This window comes from Bos grunniens, chromosome 11 (genome assembly GCF_055505025.1).
Source record: "Bos grunniens cultivar Pamir isolate PY7600 chromosome 11, Bosgru_T2T1.0, whole genome shotgun sequence".
NCBI lineage: Eukaryota > Metazoa > Chordata > Mammalia > Artiodactyla > Bovidae > Bos > Bos grunniens.
Genome location: NC_141175.1, coordinates 101,630,110 through 101,655,252, shown reverse-complemented (window position 1 = coordinate 101,655,252; position 25,143 = coordinate 101,630,110). Strand labels below are relative to the sequence as shown.

At 43.9% G+C, this 25,143-nt stretch overlaps 1 protein-coding gene across 5 annotated transcripts in view; it reads left to right on the top strand.

Moving 5' to 3' along the window:
* Positions 1 to 25,143, top strand: part of NPAS2 (neuronal PAS domain protein 2) — a 199,093-nt gene that overhangs the window by 78,894 nt on the left and 95,056 nt on the right. The window lies entirely within an intron of this gene.

The window sequence follows — 25,143 nt, the reverse complement described above, 5'->3', positions numbered from 1 at the left end:
GACAAAATAAAAAGTTTGAAAAAAAATGCATATTTAGGGTCTGCCATCCTCAGAGATCATCTGATGTAATCAGAGACATTTCAATAAAATCGTGGCTAAAAACTCTTAGAAATAAATCCAATTGTATGGAGTTTCCATTTATCCCCATCCCCATTTGCTTTGAGCCATGGGCACCCACTCCCCTAAATTGCCTATTCAGAAACCTCCCGGCCCAGACACTGGGAAGCAAAGCCGCTGGTCCTCACCCCTCTCTCGTCCTCAGATTGGGAAATGGGTTTAGACTGTTTGGGAATACCCTGTTCTCTTTGCCAGAATAGCAGCAATAATGCAGTATTCTTCATAACACCTGGGGGGAGAAAAGGACAAAATAAACACAATCCTAAAACTGTGTCACTTCCAAAGCCTCTAGCTGTGGGATTTTTTAGCTGCAGCCCTTCCCTAATCCCACCTGGAGGCCCAATAGGAATTGTTTGCACTCCTGATATTTTTGATGAGATTAGTAGAAGTGTTGAGCTTCAGAACTCTTGTCTCCAGAAAACATGAGCTATATTTGGCAAGGTTTTCAAAGCTTTGGGGAATTCATGGTGTATTTGGATTGTTTGATCGAGTATTCTAAACCAGGACACAGATCCACTTTCTTCTTTAAATTTCCATGTAAATCCAGTGAGGATTAATTGTACGCCCTATCGTGTATACAGAATGATATGCTATTTTCTTTAGTGGAAGATGCAAAAACATGGTCCTTGTGCTCAAAACAGAAACAGTTTGGTTGAGAGACATTTGGATCTCTGGATAATGAGACACAGTTTACCATCTTGTGTTCCAGTCTTAAACACATCTTTTTAACTCTAATGTGACACAGTTTTGTGGAGGGTGTGTGTGTGTGTTTCATCCAGGAAGTAGTGCAGTGTGGCAGGAAGTACACAGGCTTAGAATCAGACAACCCCAGCTTTGATTCTTACCACTTTTACTTTCCGCCTTTAGATGAGCTATTATACTAAACCTCTCTTAGCCTCAATTTCCTACTCTGTAAAATGGGAGTGTAAATGGCCATATAGTCAAAACAAAGGTTTTTTCAGTAGTCATGTACAGTTGTAAGAGTTGGACTATAAAGAAAGCTGAGCTTTGAAGAATTGATGCTTTTGAACTGTGGTGGTGGAGAAGACTCTTGAGAGTCCCTTGGACAGCAAGGAGATCAACTCAGTCAATCCTAAAGGAAATCAACCCTGAATATTCATTGGTAGGACTGATGCTGAAGCTCCAATAATTTGGCCACCTGACTTGAAGAGCTGACTCATGGGAAAAGACCCTGATACTGGGAAAGACTGAAGACAAAAGGAGAAGGGGCAGCAGAGGATGAGATGGTTGGATGGCATCACCAACTCAATGGACATGAATTTGAGCAAACTCCTGAAGAGAGTGAAGGACAGGAAAGCCTGTTGTGCTGCAGTCCATGGGGTTGCACAGAGTTGGACATGACTTAGCAACTGAACAACAATAGCCATACCCTCTTCCTAGGGTTTTTGGAGGAACTATTAATAAATGGAGCTCAGTGGAAGCCCCTAGCACAGTGCAGGGTACACAGTGCTGATAAGAAAAGTTGACACAGGACACACGCTATGTGTCTGCAGCATTTTACTTAATTAACTCTAAACCTTGACAGGTTATTTTTAGCTCCATGGTGGCTCAGATGGTGAAGAATCAGCCTGCAATGCAGGAGACCTGGGCTCGATCCCTGGGTAGGGAAGATCCCCTGGAGGAGTGCATGGCAACCCACTCCAGTATTCTTGCCTGGAGAATCCCATGGACGGTGAAGCCTGGTGGGCTACAGTCCATGGGGTCGTAAAGAGTCAGACACGACTAAGTGACCAACACACACATTACGTTGAAGAAACCCAAGACTGAGCAGGCAGACAGGGGCAGGCAGGGATTCACATGTAGGCATCAGTTTCTAAAGTCTGGACTCCTGGGAGCTTCTTATGACATGACTCACCCATGTGCCCAAGGGGTAGGGACAGAAAGAGCAGGTAGGAACCATCACTTTCCAAAGAAAACAAGTTTCTATCACTTGGCGCTCTCATAAAATACAGCCCACTGCCTTTCTTTTTCTTTTATTTGTTTATTTATGGCTATGCTGGGTCTTCGTTGCTGTATGTGGCTTTCTGTAGTTGGGGTGAGTGGGGGCAACTCTGATCGCGGTTCAGTCTCCTCATGGCAGTTGCTTCTGTAGTTGTGGAGCAGGGGCTGTAGAGCGCAGGTTCGTAGTGGCACAGTTGGCACAGGCCCACTTGCCCCACAGCATGTGGGATCTTCCGGGAGAAGGGAGCGAACCAGTGTCCCTGGCACTGGCAGGGGGACTCCCAACCGCTGGACTGCCAGCGAGGTCCTCACTCCATTTCTTGATAGAACTGAATGCTACGAAGAAAGGCTTTCATGTGAGCCTCTTCCTTTAAGCCAATATTAAATGGTCAATGCATTGGCGTTAATTAAAAGTGCATTATTGCGTATCGGTGAAGGCCCAGTTCCATAACCTCGTGCATTCCTATGGAGGGAGGGAGTGGGGTGGTGAGGTTAGAATTGTGCTGCCCCTGGCAGGACATTTGGTCCTGGCCAGAATGTTCAAGAGATGCTTGGTCTAGAAGATGCTTGGTCCTCGGATGGCCAATAAACACATAAAAGATGCTCAATATCGCTAATTATTAGAGAAATGCAAATCAGAACTACAATGAGTTATCACCTCACAACAGTCAGAATGGCCATCATTAAAAAATCTACAAACAATAAAAATTTTAAAAACTACAAACAAGAGATGCTGGAGAGGATATAGAGAAAAGGGAACCCTCTTGTCCTGTTGGTGGGAATGTAAATTAATACAGCCACTGTGGAGAATAGTATGGAGATTGTTAAAAAACTAGGAATAAAATTACCATATGACCCAGCAATCTCACTACTGGGCATATACCCTGAGGAGATCATAATTGAAAAACACACATGTACCACAGTGTTCATAGCAGCACTATTTACATTGGCAAGGATGTGAAAGCAACTTAGATTGTCCATCGACAGATCAATGGATAAAGAAGGTGTGGTACATATACACAATGGAATATTACTCAGCCATAAAAAAGAACAGGTTTGAGTCAGTCCTAGTGAGGTGCATGAACCTAGAGCCTGTTATACAGAGTGAAGTAAGTCAGAGAAAAACAAATATAGTATCTTAACACATATCTAAGGTTCTATGAAAACCTACAAGACCTTCTAGAACTAACACCCAAAAAAGATGTCCTTTTCATTATAGGGGACTGGAATGCAAGAGTAGGAAGTCAAGAAACACCTGGAGTAACAGGCAAATTTGGCCTTGGAATATGGAATGAAGCAGGGCAAAGACTAATAGAGTTTTGCCAAGAGAACGCACTGGTCATAGCAAACACCCTCTTCCAACGGCACGAGAGAAGACTCTACACATGGACATCACCAGAAATCAGATTGATTATATTCTTTGCAGCCAAAGATGGAGAAGCTCTATAGAGTCAGAAAAAACAAGACCGGGAGCTGACTGAGGCTCAGATCATGAACTCCTTATTGCCAAATTCAGACTTAAGTTGAAGAAAGTAGGGAAAACCACTAGACCATTCAGGTATGACCTAAATCAAATCCCTTATGATTATACAGTGGAAGTGAGAAATAGATTTAAGGGACTAGATCTGATAGACAGTGTGCCTGATGAACTATAGACGGAGGTTCCTGACATTGTACAGGAGGCAGAGATCAAGACCATCCCCGAAAAAAAGAAATGCAAAAAGGTAAACTGGCTATTGGAGGAGGCCTTACAAATAGCTGTGAAAAGAAGAGAAGCAAAAAGCAAAGGAAGAAAGGAAAAATATACCCATTTGAATGTAGGGTTTCAAAGAATAGCAAGGAGAGATAAGAAAGCCTTGCTCAGTGATCAATGCAAAGAAATAGAGGAAAGCAATAGAATGGGAAAGACTAGAGATCTCTTCAAGAAAATTAGAGATACTAAGGGAACATTTCATGCAAACATGGGCTCGATAAAGGACAAAAATGGTATGGACCTAACAGAAGCAGAAGATATTAAGAAGAGATGGCAAGAATACACAGAAGAACTGTACAAAAAAGATCTTCATGACCCAGATAATCACAATGGTGTGATCACTCACCTAGAGCCAGACATCCTGGAATGCAAAGTCAAATGGGCCTTAGGAAGCATCACTAGGAACAAAGCTAGTAGAGGTCATGGCATTCCAGTTGAGCTATTTCAAATCCTGTGAAAGTGCTGCACTCAATATGCCAGCAAATTTGGAAAACTCAGCAGTGGTCACAGGACTGGAAAAGGTCCGTTTTCATTCCAATCCCAAAGAAAGGCAATGCCAAAGAATGCTCAAACTACCACACAATTGTACTCATCTCACACGCTAGTAAAGTAATGTTCAAAATTCTCCAAGCCAGGCTTCAACAATATGTGCACTGTGAACTTCCAGATGTTCAAGCCGGATTTAGAAAAGGCAGAGGAACCAGAGACCAAATTGCCAACATCCGCTGGATCATCGAAAAAGCAAGAGAATTCCAGAAAAACATGTATTTCTGCTTTATTGACTATGCCAAAGCCTTTGACTGTGTGGATCACAATAAACTGTGGAAAATTCTTAAAGAGATGGGAATACCAGACCAGCTGACCTGCCTCTTGAGAAACCTGTATGCAGGTCAGGAAGCAACAGTTAGAACTGGACATGGAACAACAGACTGGTTCCAAATAGGAAAAGGAGTACATCAAGGCTGTATATTGTCACCCTGCTTATTTGAATTATATGCAGAGTACATCATGAGAAACACTGGGCTGGAGGAAGCACAAGTTGGAATCAAGATTGCTGGGAGAAATATCAATAACCTCAGATATGCAGATGACACCACCCTTGTGGCAGAAAGTGAAGAAGAACTAAAGAGCCTCTTGATGAAAGTGAAAGAGAAGAGTGAAAAAGTTGGCTTAAAGCTCAACCAACATTCAGAAAACGAAGATCGTGGCATCTGATCCCATCACTTCATGACAAATAGATGGGAATACAATGGGAACAGTCTCAGACTTTATTTTTTTGGGGCTCCGAAATCCCTGCAGGTGGGGACTGCAGCCATGAAATTAAAAGATGCTTATTCCTTGGAAGGAAAGTTATGACTAACCTAGACAGCATATTAAAAAACAGAGACATTACTTTGCCAACAAAGGTCTGTCTAGTCAAGGCTATGGTTTTTTCCAGTAGTCATGTATGGATGTGAGAGTTGGACTGTGAAGAAAGCTGAGCACCAAAGAATTGATGCTTTTGAACTGTGATGTTGGAGAAGACTCTTGAGAGTCCCTTGGACTGCAAGGAGATCCAACCAGTCCATCCTAAAGGAAATCAGTCCCAAATATTCATTGGAAGGACTGATGTTGAAACTGAAACTCCACTACTTGGGCCACCTAATGCGAAGAACTGATTCATTTGAAAAGACCTTGATGCTGGGAATGATTGAAGGCAGGGGGAGAAGGGGACGACAGAGGATGAGATGGTTGGATGGCATCACTGACTCAATGGACATGAGTTTGAGTGAACTCCAGGAGTTGGTGATGGACAGGGAGACCTGACGTGCTGCGGTTCATGGGGTCACAAAGAGTCGGACACGACTCAGCGACTGAACTGAACTGGTAGAATCTATAAAAACGATATTGATGAACCTATTTGCAGGGAAGGATTGGAGATGCAAATACAGGGAGGAAACTTGTGGGCACAATGAGGGAAGGAGAGAGTGGGACAAATGGAGAGAGTACCATTGATATATATATACTCCCATGTGTAAAATAGATAGCTGGTGAGAAGCTGCTACATAACACAGGGAGCCCAGCCTGGTTCTCTGTGATGGCCTAGATGGGTAGGATGAGGGGAGGAGAGGGAGGCTCAAGAGGGAGGGGATATATGTACAACTATGGCTGATAGGCATCGGTGTACAGCAGAAACCATCACAACATTGTAAAGCAGTTTTCCTCCAATTAAAAAAAAAGATGCTTGATTCTATCCAAAACATCCATGAACATATTTAGTCCATGCCAAATGGTTTTGGACAGGACTAAAACATCAAGGACCTTCTGGCACGACCAAACATCTCCCTGCACATTTGAACAGACCAAATGTCTGCTAACCATGTCAGCTGTTTTTTTTTAATTAAAGTATAGCTGATTTACAGTGTTGTGTTTGTTGCAGGTATACAGCTAAGTGATTCAGTTATATATATCTGTCTTTTTCCATTATAAATCTGTCTTTTTCAGATGCTTTTGACTTATAAGTTATTGCAAGGTATTAAGTATAGTTCTCTGTGCTATGCTGTGGGTACCTTGTTGTTTATCTGTTTTATATGTAGTATGTACATATATCAATCCCCAGATCCTCCTTTATCCCTCTCTCCCTTTCCCCTTTGGTAACTGTAGGTTTGTTTTTTGAGAGCCTGTTTCTGTTTTGTAAATAAGTCCATTTGTCTCATGTTCTGAGATTCCACATGTAAGGGATATCATATGATATTTGTGGTTCTCTGGGTTACTTCACTTAGTATAATAACTTCTAGGTCCTTCCATGGTGCTGCAAGGGGCATTATTTCATTCTTATTGTGGCCTTTTGTTAATAAGGATTAAGAGTGTCAGGCGAGAGTAGCTGGTTCTCACTGCATAGTGCTGGTTCTGAAACACAGGCTAGACCATTTTATTATTCTTTGACTCTAATCCTTAGTCTCAACACTAATGAAATGATGCAGGCAAGAGAGAGGAGTTAAAAACAATAAATAAGAGTCCTTTCCCTGCAGTTTTGCAGTATCAAGCTTCTCAGAAGGAAAAGCTTCAGTCTTGGGAAGCTGATTGTTACTTTCTGTCCCTCCTGGGGGCAAGTGGAAGGTACAAATAAGAATACAGAGCCTAACCCTGCCCTCTAGGAGCTTTTCAGCAGGTTGGGAGCATCCTTGAAAAACAAGTACGGAGGGGAAAGAAAACATCCCCAAGAGGTCTGTGTTGAGCAGAGCTGGGATGATGATCAGAATTTGTGAGCTCTGCTTTCTCAGCCAAGTGCCCGTTCATGGAGAGAGAACTTGGTTACTAGGAAAGACTGACCTTGTTGTTTCATTTCTCTGGATGTAAATTCTGTATGTCTAACAGGAAGGGCAGGCCATCACCATAAAGGTTGTAGTGAACTCAGATGTTCTGCTCTGTGCACACTTGCTAGGGCCCCTGTTTGCAGGCTTGGTGCTGAGTGAGAAAGCCTGGCCCCAGGCGATATACACTGCCATTCCCAATTGGAGCCCATCCATCATGCTTTCCTTTCATAGGCTCTTGACTGCATGTTCTGTACATCATCGTGAGCCCACACACAGGGGGAAATGGCAGTAAAAAAATAGTGAGCCTTCCTTTCTGTCTGTTTTATTTGGTGATGAAGGCACTAGCAGGCATTGCAAGAACATAGCAGCATCAGGACACACAATTCATTTCTATTAGCCTGGAGTTTCCAGATGAGTGACTCTGTGTTCAAAACAAAGGGGAGAGTAGCAGTGTGCTTGCGGGCAGAATGCTAATTCTTACTGTGGCCCAGTAAAGAGAGACAGGAAAGGTGCCTCCCTCCATTTGGGGCTCTTGGCTTTCACCCTCGTGGGGTCCCTTGGTTGGCCAAGAAGACTTGTCAGAAGGAGAAATGTGTTCATGGTAGACCTAGAAATTTGGGACCGTCCCAGCTCAGAGACCCAGAACCTTTCTGGGAGCATTGGAGACAAAGGGCAATTTCCTAAACTCCCTTTCAATCATTTTAATAAAATTTTTTAAGTTTTTATGTTATGTTGGAGCAAAAGAGTCAGACACAACTTAGTGACTAAACATAACAAAAAACAGTTGATTAAAAATGTTGTGTTAGTTTCAGGTGTGTGCAGCACTTGCACAGCATCATCTTTTAGGATTTGAAATAGCTCAGCTGAAATTCCATCATCTCCACTAGCTTTGTTTATTGTAATGTTTCCTAAATCCAATCCCGGGCTTCCCTTGTGACTCAGGGGATAAAGAATCTGCCTGCAATGCGGGAGACCTGGGTTCAGTCCCTGGGTTGGGAAGATCCCCTGGAGAAGGGAAAGGCTACCCACTCCAGTAGTCTGGCCTGGAGAATTCCATGGACTGTATAGCCCATGGGGTTGCAAAGAGTCGGACACGACTGAGCGACTTTCACTTTCCTAAATCCCACTTGACTTCACACTCCAGGATACCTGGGTCTAGGTGAGTGAATACACCATTGTGGTTATCTAGATCATTTAAGACTTTTTTTATATATAGTTCTTCTGTGTATCCTTGCCACCTCTTCTTAACCTCCTCTGCTTCTGTTAAGTGCTTTCCCATTCTATTGTTTTCTCTGTTTCTTTGCATTGTTCACTTAAGAAAGCCTTCTTATCTCTCCTTGCTGTTCTTTGGAACTCTGCATTCAGATGGGTGTATGTTTCCTTTTCTCCTTTGCCTTTTGCTTCTCTTCTTTTCTCAGCTCTTTGTAAGGCCTCCCCAGACAGCCACTTTGCCTTGTTGCATTTCTTTTTCTTTGGGATGGTTTTAGTCACCACCGCCTGTGCAGTGTTATGAACCTCCGTCTGTAGTTCTTCAGGCACTCTGTCTACCAGACCTAATCCCTTGAAGGGATTAGATGAGGTGACAAACAGTTGTCACCTCCACTGTAGGGATTTGATTTAGGTCATACCTGGATGTTCTAGTGGTTTTCCCTACTTTGTCAATTTGAGCCTGAATTTTGCAATAAGGAGCTCGTGATATGAAACATGGTCAGCCTCACGTCTTGTTTTTGCTGACTCTCTAGAGCTTTTCCATCTTTAGCTACAAAGAATAGAATCAATCTGATTTCAGCATTGACCATCTGGTGATATCCATGTGTAGAGTCATCTCTTATGTTGTTGGAAGAAAGTGTTTGCTAATGATGAGTTCTTGCCTGGAGAATCCCAGGGATGGGGGAGCCTGGTGGGCTGCCATCTATGGGGTCACACAGAGTTGGACACGGCTGAAGTGACTTAGCAGCAGCAGCAGCAGCATAGTGAAGTGATTATATATGTGTGCACCTATTCTTTTTCAAGTTCTTTTCCCATTTAGGTTATTACAGAATATTTAGCAAAGTTTCCTGTGCTAAAAAACAAGTCTTTGTTGATTATCTCTTTTTTTAATGAATTTTTATTGAAGTATAGTTGATTTACAGAGGTGTGTTAGTTTCTACTGTATAGTAAAGTGAATCAGTTATCCATAGACATATATCCACTCTTTTTTAGATTCTTTTTCTGTACAGGTCATTACAGAGTTTTGAGTGGACTTCCCTGTGCTATACAGTAGGTTCTTATTAATTATCTACTTTATATATAGTAGGTGTATATGTCAGTCCCAATCTCCCAGTTTATCGCTCCCCAGCTTTTCCCCTGGTAAACATAAAGGTTATCTATTTTAAATATAGCGGTGTGCACATTGCGGCCCCACACACCCAGTCTGGTTTTTTTTTTTATTTTTATTTTTGCTTGCACTTGGTCTCCATTCTGGTGTTCGGGCTTCTCACTGTGGTGCTTCTCTTACGGTGGAGCACAGGCTCTAGAATGCGGGCTTCAGTAGTTGAGGCACCCGGGCTTCCTTGCTCCAAGACATGTGGAATCTTCCCGGAACGGTGATCGAATCCATGTCCCCTGCATTGGCGGGCAGATTCCTATCGACTGGACCACCAGAGAAGTCCCCTCAATCTATTTTAAATTGAAAAGCATGCTCAGAAGTTCCCTATCTTGAAAACGCAGCCCTTTTCTCAGATAAACACTCCTGTTAGAGTTTTGGTGACAAGCACCTAAGGATTGTGTGTGAAATCCTCCCCTCAGGGAACCATTAAGACAGAATCATTAGGAAATGAAGGCAGCTTCCCCTTTAAGCCCCAACATTTCCTGATAACTCTGGTTAAGAGTCAAAATGTCCCTGATACATCTCGAGAGGAAAGAGCAGGCTCAGTGGGGGCTGCACCGTAGGAAGCAGACGGAGTGCAGAGATTTCTCTAAGAGAGGAGTGTGACACCAGCCTGACCCGTCTTGATCCCTGTGGGGTGACTTCCCTGCCGCAACAGATTACATTCTCTCTCTCTTTTTTGTTGTGCCCTATTCTTTGCAACCCCATGAACTGCAGCACGCCCCCATGAACTGAAGCATGCCAGGCTTCCCTGTCCTTCACTCTCACCCACAGTTTGCTCAAACTCATGTCCATTGAATCGCTGATGTCATCCAACCATCTCAGAAAATACAATCTGTCACTGTTTCTACTTAAAAAAAAAAAAAATGTTTGGCAACACCCCACAGCATGTGGGACCTTATTTCCCCAACCAGGGATCAAACCCACACTCCCTGCATTGGAAGGCAGAATTTTAACCACTGGACCACTGGGAAAGTCCCTTGGTGTTCTGTTCTTAAACAGAATTGCTGGACCTGGACCTGGCAGTGCTCCCAAACCCTGCTGCCTTGGTGTATAGGGATGCTGGTGGTTATGGAGATGAGGAGAGGTGACCCAGGCCTTACATGAATCTTGCTTTAACGCCAGGGTTTCCCAAAACTCGTTCTAGGAAACACTAGTCCTAGGAAGTGCCTTTGAAAACGTGTTGGAGCTGCACTATTTACTGCGTCTCCCTTTTGGAAAGTTTCAGAGCTTCTTAGCACACGAGAGGTGCTACGGTTGCAATTAGCACATGAGCAAACAAAAATCCTTTTCATTTTATGTCACGCTGCCTTGGGAAAAAAAGTTATCTGGAAAAAACAAACGAAAAAAATAGTAACAACAGAACAAACTTCTCTGGCTACGCTTGCTTCTTTCTCCAAATAATTCTTCCTAATTTTCCATGGAAGACCCTTAGCCCAATACTGTCTTATGCAGTAGGTGTGTCCATTGCATTGTATCCTAGTAATTTGGGGTATGTTTTCTTGTGCATAAACAACACCAAAACAACACTTGACAAATACTGAAATGTTTAAAGAAATAATCAAAGATGATTTATAATCATACCACTTAGAGGTATAGACACTGTTAATATTTTGACATATTTCCCATCACGTTTTTTCTATATTTCCATCAATTTTTAAAAAATTTTATTGAAGCATAGCTGATTTACAATGTTGTGTTAATTTCTGCTGTACAGCAAAGTGTCTCAGTTATACATATATATATATTTTTTCATACTCTTCTCCATTATGGTTTATCACAGGATGTTGCGTAGAGTTCCCTGTGCTATAGAGTAGGACCTAGTTATTTATCCATCCTATTGATAATAGTTTGCATCTGTTAACCCCAGACTCCAGTCCCTTCCTCACCTCCCCCTTGGTGACCACAAGTCTGCTCTCTGTGAATCTGTTTCTGTTTCGTAGATATGTTCCTTTGAGTCATATTTTGGATTCCACATGTAAGTGACATATGGTATTTATCTCTCTCATTATGACTTCACTTAGTATAATGATCTCTAGGCCCATCTATGTTGCTCCAGATGACATTACTTCATTTTTTATGACTGAGTAGTATTTCGCTGTGTGTGTGTGTGTGTGTGTGTGTATGCACACCACATCTTCTTTATCCATTCATCTGTGGGTAAACATTTAGCTAGTTCCCATGTTTTGGCGATTATAAAGAGTGCTGCTAGGAACGTAGGGATGCATGCCTCATTTCAGATTATATTCAGTGTATAAAGGTGGCTGTACCAATTTACATGACAGGAATACTCTTATAAGGTCTTGGTTACTGTGGCTGATCAGACTCTAATTTATTCTTCGTGGAAGTTCACACGCCTGGACAGGACTCTTCTTCGTGTAGAGGGCACCTGAGACCGATGCTACTCCTGAACGTTGCACATCACAGTGGCCTCCCTGGACATTTACAGTGAGCCCATATTTGGCATATTTCCGTCCTACGTGAAATTTGAGTCCCTTCCACAACCACGCCCTCTGCTTCAAGGGCTACAAAGGAAGTAGAAGACCTAATCTGGAAACCTTCTCAGACAGGTTTCTTCTGCCTGGTTTATAACACTCAGATTTGGGAGACCTCGTCTAAACTCTGTATCAGTTTCTCTTTTCAGCCTCATCCTATACTATAGAACCAGTTAGCCCAGATAAGAAATGCCAGAATTCCCACGTGGAAGGAACTTGGGCATCAGGGAACCCGTATTTTAAGCATTAACTATCTGGATATCCCCAGAATTTACAAGATTAACGCAAAGGCATAATTTGCTTATGGCTATCCAGGCTGGATGGGGCTTGGCGGGAAATGCTTGTCCCTGTTCCTTGTGGTCTCAGCTAGAGCCATTCAAGGATGATGGACAGAGACTTTCCTGATAGTCCAGTGGCTAAGATTCTGTGGCCCCGATGCAGGGAGCCCAGGTTCAATCCCTGGTCTGGGAACTAGATCCCCAACTCAGAGTTGCCATGCTGCAACCTAAGATCATGCGTGCTGCAGCTAAGACTGAGAATAGTTACACAGATAGGTAGACAGGCAGACAGACAAACAGAGAGACGGATGGGTGATGGACAGAACCATCTGAAGATGTACTTGCTCATGGCTGGTGTGGATGTTGTCAGCTGGGACAGTTTTTTCTATGTGGAGGTGGAGGCGTGGCCTTCTCCTGACAGGTGATTGGGTTTGAGGATGAACATTATAAGAAAAAGCTGGGGGAGAAGAGGGAGCCGGTGTCCCCTTAGTACCTGGTCTTGGAAGTCAGGTAGGGTTACTTTGCCACCTTCAACCCATGAGACACAAGTTTCTGAGGTCAGCCAGCCGTTCTCAAGGGAGGGGAATTAGAACTCATCTTCTCATGGAGTAAGTTGTAAAGAATTTTGAATTATCTGGTTTATAATGACTCTATCAACTCTATTTGATATTCTTTAATAACCTATATGGGAAAAGAATCAGAAAAAGAATGGATATATGTATATGTATAATTGATTCACTTTACTGTACACCTGAAACTAATACAATAATGTAAATCAAATATGTGTTGTTGTTCAGTTGCTAAGTCGTGTCTGACTCTCTGTGACCCCATGGACTGCAGCACCCCAGGCTTCCCTGTCCTTCGGTGTCTCCCGGAGTTTGCTCAAACTTATGTCCATTGAGTCAGTGATACCATCCAACCATCTCATCCTCAGTTGCCCCCTTCTCCTCTTGCCCTCAAACTTTCCCAGCTCCAGGGTCTTTTCCATTGAGTCAGCTCTCCCATCAGGTGGCCAAAGTATTGGAGCTTCAGCTTTAGCATCAGTCCTTCCAATGATTATTTGGAGTTGATTTCCTTTAGGAGTGACTGGTTTGATTTCCTTGCTGTCCAAGGAACACTCAAGAGTCTTCTCCAGCACCACAACTCAAAAACATCAATTCTTTGATGCTCAGCCTTCTTTATGGTCTAACTCTCACATCCATATGTGACTTCTGGAAAAACAATAGCTTTGACTATACAGACCTTCATCTGCTATCTAGGTTTGTCATAGCTTTTCTTCCAAGGAGTAAGCATCTTTTCATTTCATGGCTGCAGTCACCATCTGCAGTGATTTTGGAGACCAAGAAAATAAAGTCTGTTACCATTTCCATTTTTTCCCCATCTATTTGCCATGAACTGAAGGAACTGGATGCCATGATCTTAGGTATTTGAAGTTGAGTTTTAAGCTAGCTTTTTCACTCTCCTTTTTCACCTTCACCAAGAAGCTCTTTAGTTCCTATTCACTTTCTGCCACTAGGGTGGTGTCATTTGCATCTCTGAGGTTATTGATATTTCTCTGAGTAATCTTAATTCCAGCTTGTGATTCATCTAGCTCAGCATTTGGCAGATACTCTGCATAGAAGTTAAATAAGGGTGACAATATATAGCCTTGACGTACTCCTTTCCCAATTTTGAACCAGTTCATTCAATATTGTTGAAGCAGTCCGTTGTTCCATGTCTGGTTCCAGCTGTTGCTTCTTGACCTGCATATAGATTTCGCAGGAGGCAGGTAAGGTGGTCTGGTATTCCCATCTCTTTAAGAATTTTCCACAATTTGTTGTGATCCACACTGTCAGAGGCTTTGGCATAGCCAATGAAGCAGAAGTAGATTTTTTTTTTTTAATTCTCTTGCTTTTTCTATGATCCAACAGATGATTTGATCTCTGATTCTTCTGCCTTTTCTAAATCTAGCTTGTACATCTGGAAGTTTTTGGTTCACATGCTATTAAAGACTAGCTTGAAGAATTTTGAGCATGACCTTGCTAGCATGTGAAATGAGTATAGTTGTGTGGTAGTTTGACCATTCTTTGGCATTGCCCTTCTTTGGGATTGGAATGAAAACTGATCTTCTCCAGTTCTGTGGCCACTGCTGAGTTTTCCAAATTTGCTGGCATATTGAGTGCAGCACTTTCACAGCATCATCTTCTAGGAATTGAAATAGCTCAGCTGGAATTCCATTACCTCCATTAGCTTTGTTTGTAGTGATGCTTCCTAAGGCCCAGTTGACTTCACACTCCAGGATATCTGGCTCTAGGTGAGTGATAACACCATGATGGTTATCTGGGTCATGAAGATCTTTTTTGTACAGTTCTTCTGTGTATTCTTGCCACCTCTTCTTAATATCTTCTGCTTAAGTTAGGTCCGTACCATTTCTGTCCTTTATTGAGCCCATCTTTACATGAAATGTTCCCTTGGTATCTCTAATTTTCTTGAAGAGATCTGTAGTCTTTCCCATTCTATTTTTTTTCCTCTATTTCTCTGCATTGTTCACTTAAGAAGGCTTTCTTATCTCTCCTTGCTAGTTTTTGGAACTCTGCATTCAGATGGGTATATCTTTCCCCTTTGTCATAAACCTTTAATTTTTTATTGGAATATAATTGCTTTAGAATATTGTGTTGGTTTCTGCTGTACAACAGAGTGAGTCAGCTATGAATATACACGTATCCCCTCTCTCTTTGACTTTCCTCCCACCCTCCCCCCACCATTTCATCCATCTAGGTCATCACAAAACACTGAGTTGAGTTCCCTGTGCTATATAGCAGCTTCACACTAGCTATATATTTTATCCATGGTAGTATATATATGTTGGTGCTCATCTCCAAATTTGTCCCATTCTCCCCTCACCCCACTGTGTCACATGTCCATTCTCTGTACTTTTTTAATGTTTGGTCTTCCTAGAGTGATACCTTCATGCCCAGGGAAGGAGGAGCTGCCCAATTTATCTGTCATCCTCCCTGTCCCCCCAAGAACTACCCAGAAGTACGTTTCCTCAAGAGTCTATTGTGGCTATTGTCCAGCCTGACCCTATATACTTTCCTGCAAAATGTCCTGTTTTATTTACAGACCCTGCCATCAGGCTTTCAGAATCTGCATTCCCACCTTTTGATTCCTATGGGTCTCTTACATACTCATTTAAAAAGTGTGGGAAAAGAATGAAATAATGCCATTGCAGCAACACAGACAGACCCAGAGACTGTCAAACTGAGTGAAGTAAGTCAGACAGAGAAAGAATAAATCACATGGTATACCTTATATGTGAAATCTAAAACAAGGATACAAATGAACTTATTTTCAAAACAGGAACAGATTTACAGGCATAGAAAACAAACTTATGGTTACTAAAGAAGAAAGGCAGGGAAGGGGTAAATTAGGAGGTAGGGTTTAACATATACATACTACTGTTTATAATGTGGGTCCACTTGCTGATTTGGGAAGATCTCCTGGAAGAAGAAATGGCAACCCACTCCAGTATGCTTGCCTGGAGAATCCCATGGACAGAGGCTCCTGGTGGGCTGAGTCCATAGGGTTGCAAAGAGTTGGATACAACTGCGCCTACATGCACTACATATATGAAACAAATAACGAATAAGGACCTACCATATGTTACATGGCGGAGAAGGCAATGGCACCCCACTCCAATCCTCTTGCCTGGAAAATCCCCTGGATGAAGGAGCCTGGTAGGCTGCAGTCCATGGGGTTGCACAGAGTCGGACATGACTGAAGCGACTGAGCAGCAGCAGCAGCAGCAGCATATATTACATGGAGCCCTACTCAATACTCTGTAATAACCTATATGGGAAAAGAATCTTAAAAAAAGAACGGATATATGTATATGTATAACTGAATCACTTTGCTGTACACCTGAAACTAACAGCATTGTTAATCAACTGTACTCCAATATAAACTAAAAATAATTTTTTTAATGTAATGGAGAGGCATAGCACTAGAATTATCAAAATGATTTTGAAAGAGAAGACTAAAGCTGGGGAAATCACATTATTAATTTTAAGACTTACTGTAAAACTGCACTAATCACACAGTGCTATGGTGAAAGAAAAAGAGAAGAGATAACCTAGAAATTGAATCTCATAAACTTGATCAGTTGATTTTTCACGGGTGCAGAGGTAATTCAGTATAGAAGAATCTTTTTTAAAAAGCGAACTTGAAACAATTGAACAACCATATGCAAGCAAAGGGCTTCCCAGGTGGCATTAGTGGTAAAGAACCACCGGCCAATGCAGGAGACCTAAGAGATGCAGGTTCGATCCCTGGGTCAGGAAGATCCCCTAGAGGAGGTCATGGCAACCCACTCCAGTGTTCTTTCCTGGAGAATCCCATGGACAGAGGAGCCTCGTGGGCTACAGTCCATGGGGTCACAAAGAGTCAGACACGACTGAAGCAACTTAGCACACACCCACATGCAAAGGTTAACCTAAACCTTACATGTTATAAAAATAACTCAAAATGGATCATAAGTGAAATGTGTAAAACTCTCAGAAGAAAGCACAGGAGGAAATCTTCTTGGCCTGAAATCAGGCAAAGGGTTCTTAGATCTGCCACCAAAACACAATCCATAAAACAACTACCACAATATTGTAAAGTAATTAATCTCCAATTAAAATAAACTGATTTAAAAAATAAAAATAAACCAAAAATAATGATTAACTTGGGCTTCATCAAAATTAAAAAATGTTTTGCTCTGTGAAGACACTATTAAGAGACCGAAAGGGCAAGCTGGCAAAATATTGACGAATCACGTGTCTGACAAAGGACTTGTATCTGAATACACAAATACACTGCCTTACATCAACAGTAAGGAAACAAACAACTCAATTTAAAAATGGTGAAAGACATGAATGGATGCTTCACCAAAGAGGATACACAGATGGTGGAAAAGTACATGAAAAGATGTTCAACATCATTAGCCATTAGAAAAATGCAAGTGAAAGCCCAGTGAGGATTGTCTACTGCTGAATCACCTGGGAAGCCCTGCACATCTCTTTGACGAGCTAAAATAAAATGTACCGACCATACCAACTCCCCTTGAGGATGTTGGAACATCCGGATCATGCCTGCATCACTTGCAAGAGGTAAAATGATGCTGCTGCCCTGGAAAACAGTCTGGTGGTGTCTTAGAAAGTTAAACATCTGTGTGATCCAGCCATCCTTCTCCCAAGTTACTACAGAGAGCTGACCTCTTACATTCACACAGAAACCTGCACACAAATGTTCATAGCTGCTGTGGGAAACAATCTGAATTGCCTTAAGCAGGTGAACAGATAAGCCAGCTGTGTTATTGATACCCATGCAATAGAGAGCTACTCAGCAGTGAGAAGGAGAAGGTATTGGTAGGTGCAGCAACTTGGATGAACTGGGTAGAAGCCAGCTCAAGAGGTTACCTGCTGTCTAATTGTGTTTGTACGACATTCCCGAAAAGAGAATGCAGTGATGGAGAACAGAACAGGGGCTTCCAGGGGTTACGGACATGGAGAGAGTGAAGGAACTTTGGAGGGAATGGTAGAAGGGGGTGGGAGAGTGCAAGTGCTCCATAGCATGAGCACCCAAGCAGACCTCCTCCCCCACTTCCTAGTCATGAACTTTGGCAGTTATTCACCCTCTGGGTGCCTCAACTTCACCTGTGAAAGGGGAATGATAACAGATCATTGTGAGGATTAAAGGCATTAATGCATGTAAAGCCCTTAAAATAGAGCTGCTGCTGCTGCTAAGTCGCCTCAGTCGTGTCCGACTCTCTGCAACCCCAGAGACGGCAGCCCACCAGGCTCCCCCATCCCTGGGATTCTCCAGGCAAGAACACTGGAGTGGGTTAAAATACTGCTATTACATAGTAAGTGCCCAGACAGTGTTAGCGAGGTCAACAGTTTCTCTGGGAGAAACCAGAAAAGATAGAAAGATAAGACTGGGGCGCGCTGAGCACTGCATTCAAATCAAAGGTGGAGGCTTGTATCAAGGTGTATTTAACACACACACACACACCCCTTCCCTTCCTCCCAGACCACCTCCCTGTCTCTTTTTCTCTCTGTCTCTTAAATTCAATAAAAAGAAGACAGACAACACATCTGAAAAGTGGGTGGAAGATTTGAACAGACACTTCTGAAAGAAGATACATGAAAGAGCATTAAACACAGGAAAATACGTTGAGCATCACTCATCACCAGACAACTGCCAGTTAAAACCACAGTGAGCAATGGATGCATAGATACAGAGAGCAGACTTCTGGACACAGAGCGGAGGAAGGAGAGGGTGAGACAATGGAGTAGGGTGTAAGCGCATACACTACCGTGTATAAAATAGATAGCCCATGGAAAGTTGCTGCATGACTCAGGGAACTCAAATCAGGACTCTGTGACAACCTAGAGGAGTGGGGAGGGCTGGGAAGTGGAGGGAGATTCAAGAGGGAGGGGACATATGTACACCTAAGGCTAATTCATGTTGATGTATGGCAGAAACCAAACCAATATTGTAAAGCAATTATCCTTCAACTAAAAATAAACAAAAGAACAACCACAATGAGATAATGTTACATGGCTAAAGTGAAGAAGGATTGGCAGTGCTAAGTGCTGGCATGGATGTGGAGCAATAGAGCTCTCATACATTGTAGGTAGAAATGCAGAAATAGGAGAGCCACTTTGTATAACTGTATAGTACTGTCTTACAATGTTACACAAACACTTAGCATGTGAAAGTCGCTCAGTCGTGTCTGACTCTTTGCGACCCCATTGACTGTAGCCTGCCAGGCTCCTCTGTCCGCTGAATTCTCCAAGCAAGAATACTAGAGTGGGTAGCTGTTCCCTTCCCCAGGGAATCTTCCCAACCCAGGAATCGAACCAGGGTCTCCTGCATTGCAGGCAGATCCCTTACCAGCAGAGCTACCAGAAAAGCCCTACACTTACCATCAGATCAGATCAGATCAGATCAGTCGCTCAGGGCTGATCTCCTTCAGAATGGACTGGTTGGATCTCCTTGCAGTCCAAGGGACTCTCAAGAGCCTTCTCCAACACCACAGTTCAAAAGCATCAATTCTTCAGCACTCAGCTTTCTTTATAGTCCAACTCTCACATCCATACATGACCACAGGAAAAACCATAGCCTTGACTAGATGGGCCTTTGTTGGCAAAGTAATGTCTCTGCTTTTGAATATGCTATCTAGGTTGGTCATAACTTTCCTTCCAAGGAGTAAGTGTCTTTTAATTTCATGGCTGCAGTCACCATCTGCAGTGATTTTGGAGCCCAGAAAAATAAAGTCTGACACTGTTTCCACTGTTTCCCCATCTATTTGCCATGAAGTGATGGGACCAGATGCCATGATCTTCGTTTTCTGAATGTTGAGCTTTAAGCCAACTTTTTCACTCTCCACTTTCACTTTCAGCAAGAGGCTTTTTAGTTCCTCTTCACTTTGTGCCATAAGGGTGGTGTCATCTGCATATCTGAGGTTATTGATATTTCTCCCAGCAATCTTGATTCCAGCTTGTGTTTCTTCCAGTCCAGCGTTTCTCATGATGTACTCTGCGTATAAGTTAAATAATCAGGGTGACAATATACAGCCTTGACTAACATACATACCTGAGTATGTACCCAAGAGAAATTTATGCGTTATGTCTATACAGAGACAGGGAGATGGATGTTCAGAGCAGCATTATTCTTTTTGTTTAATTTTTATATGATTTTTAAAGGTTTCTTTCCACTTTCAAAGTTATTTCAAAGTGTTGGCTATATTTCCCATGTTGTACAATCAGAGCCGCATTATTTTATTAATTTAATTAATGGCTGTGCTCAGTCTGCACTGCTATGCGCAGGCTTCCTCTAATTGTGGTGAGTGGGGACTACTCTCCATTGTGGTGTGCAGGCCTCTCATTGCGGTGTCTTCTCTCATGGAACAGAGCTTCAGAACTCGGGCTCAGCAGCTGTGGTGCATGGGCTTAGTTGTCCTGAGGCATTTGGGATCTAACAAAATCAGGGATTGAACACGTGTTCCCTGCATTAGTGCGTGGATTTTTAACCAGTGGACCACCAGGGAAGCCCCCAGCATTATTCTTAATACCCCCAAACTGTAAACAGCCCAATGAACTATGAATTGACAGTCAAAAGGAATGAAGTATTAATATATACAATAACATGGATGAAGGAGATCAGCCCTGGGATTTCTTTGGAAGGAATGATGCTAAAGCTGAAACTCCAGTACTTTGGCCACCTCATGCGAAGAGTTGACTCATTGGAAAAGACTCTGATGCTGGGATGGATTGGGGGCAGGAGGAGAAGGGGACGACAGAAGATGAGATCGCTGGATGGCATCATTGACTCAATGGACGTGAGTCTCAGTGAACTCCAGGAGTTGGTAATGGACAGGGAGGCCTGGCGTGCTGCGATTCATGGGGTTGCAAAGAGTCGGACACGACTGAGTGACTGAACTGAACTGAACAGTGACCACAGACAAGGGGTTTCCCAGGGCTGTGATCCAGGGCAGATCAACAACAAAGATGCAGGAGGAAACTTTTTAGGATGAAGGAACTATTTTACAGCTGAATTTTTGTGGTGGTTATGGTGGCTCAGATGGTAAAGAATCTGCCTGCAATGCAGGAGACTTGGGTTCAATCCCTGGTCAGGAAGATCCCCTGGAGAAGGGAATGGCAACCCACTTCAGTATTCTTGTCTGGAAAATTCCATGGGCACAGGAGCCTGGCAGGCTACAGTCCATGGGGTCACATAGTCAGACACGACTAATACTTTCACTTTTCACTTTCAGGCAATTACTAAGATTCGTCAAACCACAAATATAATATGGATGAGTTTCACATAAACAATGCCTCAAAGGACAGAACAAACCCTAAACCTGCTTGGTTAAGTGTCTTTCAACCTGTTTTCCTGATGCCTTATGCCCGGTGGTCTCAGGGCCTGCCAAAACAGGCCTCCTTTATCAGAAATAAGGTCATTTAAGGCTTTTTTTTTCCTGCTTGGCTCAGAGCTGCGGATCCAACTGACACTGACCGATTTCCAGTGGGCACCATCGTGTGTCCCAGGCGGAGGCTGACGGAAACAAGCTTGTGTTCCTGTCACTAATGATATAAGCCGTCATCCTCGGCTCTGCCAGGCTGTGTTCATTGTCATTACACCCATTGAAGAAGAGAACAGAGTTATAATGAGCCGGGTGTTATCCGCTCACCAATAATTTATAATGGGCAAACCAGGACAGGAATAGAGCTTTTTTTGGCTAAGGAGGTTGCGTGTCGCTCTTCAAATCTAGGCTGAAATTTTATTTATAATGCATAGACAGTCACTCAGAAAGTTAAAGGCTCCTTTGTTCCCTCTCACGTGTTTGAACACCGTGTTTTACCCTGGACTAGCACAAAGGCCCCTCGGCATCTTACCATTGCACCTGCAGTCAGTCTGTGACTGGGAGAGAGCGTTCCTGGGGATAGGGACTCAGCTAGAAATGAGGCCTCTGTAGAAACGCCTAGAGGACTTTGGGCCCTCCCAAAACTCTAAGGAGAGACAGGAAGGAGGAAAAGGTCAGGAACAGGAAGAGACCCTTAGGTAAGGGTAGCGACCATGTGCTTTAGGTGAACTTTGAAGAATTGCCTTGGGTGCTATCAGGAAACATCCCAAACTGAGATGAAATTAGCAAAAGGTGATGTATGAACAGGTGCGTTGAAATCAAGACAGGTCGAGGGACTTCCCTGGTGGTCCAGTGGTTAAGAGCCAGTGCAGGGGGCCGGGGACATGGGTTTGATCCCTGGTCTGGGAAGATCTCACATGCCGGGGAGCAACTAAGCTTGTGCGCCATAGCTGCTGAGCCTGAGTGCCTAGAGCCTGTACTCTGAAACAAGAGAAGCCATGGCAGTAAGAAACCTGTGCATGCACCTGGAGAGTAGCCCCAACTCGCCACAACTAGAGAAAGCCCACACGCAGCAGCAAAGACCCAGAACAGCCAAAAACTTTAAGAATAAAAAGGACAGGTCGTGTCTAATTGGGTAGCAAGAAGCAGAATGTTTGTGACCATCACAGTGTCCAGGGAAAGGGTATGTAGGGTGTGTGCCTAGGTTTCCAAGCACTCTTGGGGGAGCCCGAATCTATGTGGATGCTGACACCTACTGGTACCTACCCCAAGGCAGGTGAATCCCTCTAAGGGGAACCCACTGGGTTGTCACAAGCCACCAGCACCCTCCAAATCACTGCAGATGGTGACTGTAGCCACAGACTTAAAAGATGCTAGCTCCTTAAAAGAAAAGCTATGACAAACCTAAACAGCATATTAAAAAGCAGAGACATCCCTTTGCTTGACAAAGGTCGGTATAGTCCAAGCTATGATTTTCCCAGTAGTCATGTATGGATGTGACAGTTGGACCATAAAGAAGTCTGAGAGCCAAAGAACTGATGCTTTTGAACCGTGGTGTAGGAGAAGACTCTTGAGAGTCCCTTGGGCTGCAAGGAGATCAAACCTGTCAATCCTAAAGGAAATCAATCCTGAATATTCATTGGAAGGACTGATGCTGAAGCTCCAATATTTTGGCCACCTGATGCCAAGAGCCAACTCATTGGAAAAGACCCTGATGCTGGGAAAGAGTGAGGGCAAGAGAAGGGGGCGGCAGAGGATGAGATGGTTGGATGACATCACTGGCTCAACAGATAAGAGTTTGAGCAAACTCCGGGAGATAGTGAAGAACAGGGAAGTCTGGTGTGCTGTAGTCCATGGGGTCTCAAAGAGTCGGACACGACTGAGCAGCTGAACAGCAACAACCACCAGCATCCTGTCTGGGCCACACATTGGCCAGTGACCTCCTGGTGGGTGACTAGCTGCCCCAGGCACCTTCATCCTGGGCCCCAGGGTGCCTGGACCAGAAAGAAGACTGAGTTTGATGGGCCCTGCAGCTGTGGTCCCTGTTCTCTCACTAAACTGACCTTCTGGAACAAACCCATCTGGGCTGAATGTGGGAGGCGTGGGTCCGCCTTCCCAGCCCGGATCAACTTTAAGTAAGCTGGCCGTGGAGAAGGGGCTTGACCTGCGGAGCTGAGAGCTAGCCCCGGGCTGTGATATGCCAAGGATCGAGGCCTCTGGGACAGCCCTGCTTCCCAGGCTGGTACAGGTGGTTGGGGGGGGTGGCGGGGGTGGGGGTAGGGGGTCTTTGTTTAACAAAGCAGCCCCTGCAGCCACGGTTTCCTCTCCAAGTTCCCGGGACCCTTTGGTCCTCAGAGCCTCAGTGGGAAGATCCCTCAAACTGAGGGGCTTCACGTTGATTACTTCTGTAGTTGTGTGGTGTACTGTGTCATTTTTTTAAAAAATATACTCTATTTTTAGGACAGTTGTAAGTTCCCAGCAGGATTGGGTGGAAGGACACATGCCCTCTTTTTCCATATGCCCTCTGCCTGTGTATATGCACAGCCTCCCCTATTATCAACAACCCCCAACAAGGGTGGTCCATTTGCTGCAATTGATGATGCCACATTGACAGGTCATTATCCCCCCAATACTTTTGGGCTCACTCTTGGGACTGTACATTCTATGGGTTTGGGCAAATGCATGCACCGTTGTGATATCATACAGAGCGGTTTCCCATCCCTAAAGATTCTCTGCACTCTGTTTTCATCCCTCCCCCCTCAGCCCCTGGCCTACTGATCTTTTCACTATTGCCATAGTATTGCCTTTTGCAGAATATCATAGAGTTGGACCCTTGAGTATGGTGACTTTTTAGATTGGCTCTTATACTTTGTAACGTGCACTGAAGTTTCCATCATGTCACTTTTTAAATTAATTTAGTTATCATTTTTGGCTGTGTTGGGTCTTTGTTGCTGTGCACAGGCTTTCTCTCGTTGCAGCGAGCGGGAGCTATTCTTCCCAGGCTTCTCCTTGCAGCGGTTTCTCTTGCTGCAGAGCACAGGGTCTAGAGCACATGGGCTTCGGTAGCTGTGGCTGCCGGGCTCTAGAGCACAGGCTCAATAGTTGTGGCTCATGGGCTTAGTTGCTCCTGAGCACTTGGGATCTTCCTGGATCAGGGACTGAATCCATGTCCCCTGTGTTGACAAGCAGTCTCTCATCTACTGCACCACCAGGGAAGTCCCACTGTATCATTTTAAAAAGGGTTCAGATACATTTAGTGGCTTGGCAGTCACGTGCAATCCCTGTCACATTGGCTCTGGTTGTTGGCTTGTGTGGCTTGTGGATGGTTTTGTGGGGGTGTGCCTGGACTCCCCAGTAGGATGATGAGCTCTGGAGCAGGGGACAGGGCTTGTGCCCTGGTGGTACCAGCTCTCTACTGGATGCTTGGGATGCCTGCCTATCCTTTGTGACTTGATACCAGAAGCTGGGTGCTCTGGGTTAGAAGGAACCTGGTTTGGGCTTGAGGATGGGCTGTTAAAGCAAACCCTTCAGGGCTATTTTGTACTGATGAAGAGTATGTCATTCGTTTCTGGAGTCAGAGCGTCTGAGCTCTGACTGTGGAGCCCATCTGTAAGATTTTGCATCTGAGCTTCCTAGGTGACTCAGTGGGAAAGAATTCACCTGCCAATACAGAAGACAGTTCAATCCTGAGTCAGGAATATCCCCTGGAGGAAGACATGGCGACCCACTCCAGTATTCTTGCCAGGAGAATCCCATGGACAGAGGAGCTTGGCAGGCTACAGCCCATGGGGTCACAGAGAGTCGGACGCGACTGAGCAACTGACTGACTGACTGACAAGACTTACTAATGCTGCCTCTCTTTGTGTCCAGTACTCTAGCATAACATTTTCTCTGTCCCCATCACCCAGCTCGGAAATGTGGCAAATGTTCCTTTCCCTGAAAAATGTCTATTGTTGTTTGTTTGTTTCTGTTTTTTTAATTAGA